Below are 231 nucleotides of genomic sequence, written 5' to 3' on the forward strand. Positions count from 1 at the left end.
TATGTAAATATAAGTGAAGAAGTACTTAATCTGTAAGCATAAAGTTTTACATATGGAAGAGAAGGAAGATTTAGACAGAGACAATAATGACGACTATGTATTTTAATAATGACAACTGAAAAGTTCTATTATCTTGGTGATCGTTCATAGACAGTTTATTGAAACTATCACTTGATCAATCTTTGATGCATATAAAAACAAATACATTATGAGAAGAAAAGAGATGGTTTC

Source organism: Penaeus monodon, chromosome 32 (assembly GCF_015228065.2).
Source record: "Penaeus monodon isolate SGIC_2016 chromosome 32, NSTDA_Pmon_1, whole genome shotgun sequence".
Taxonomy (NCBI): Eukaryota; Metazoa; Arthropoda; class Malacostraca; order Decapoda; family Penaeidae; genus Penaeus; species Penaeus monodon.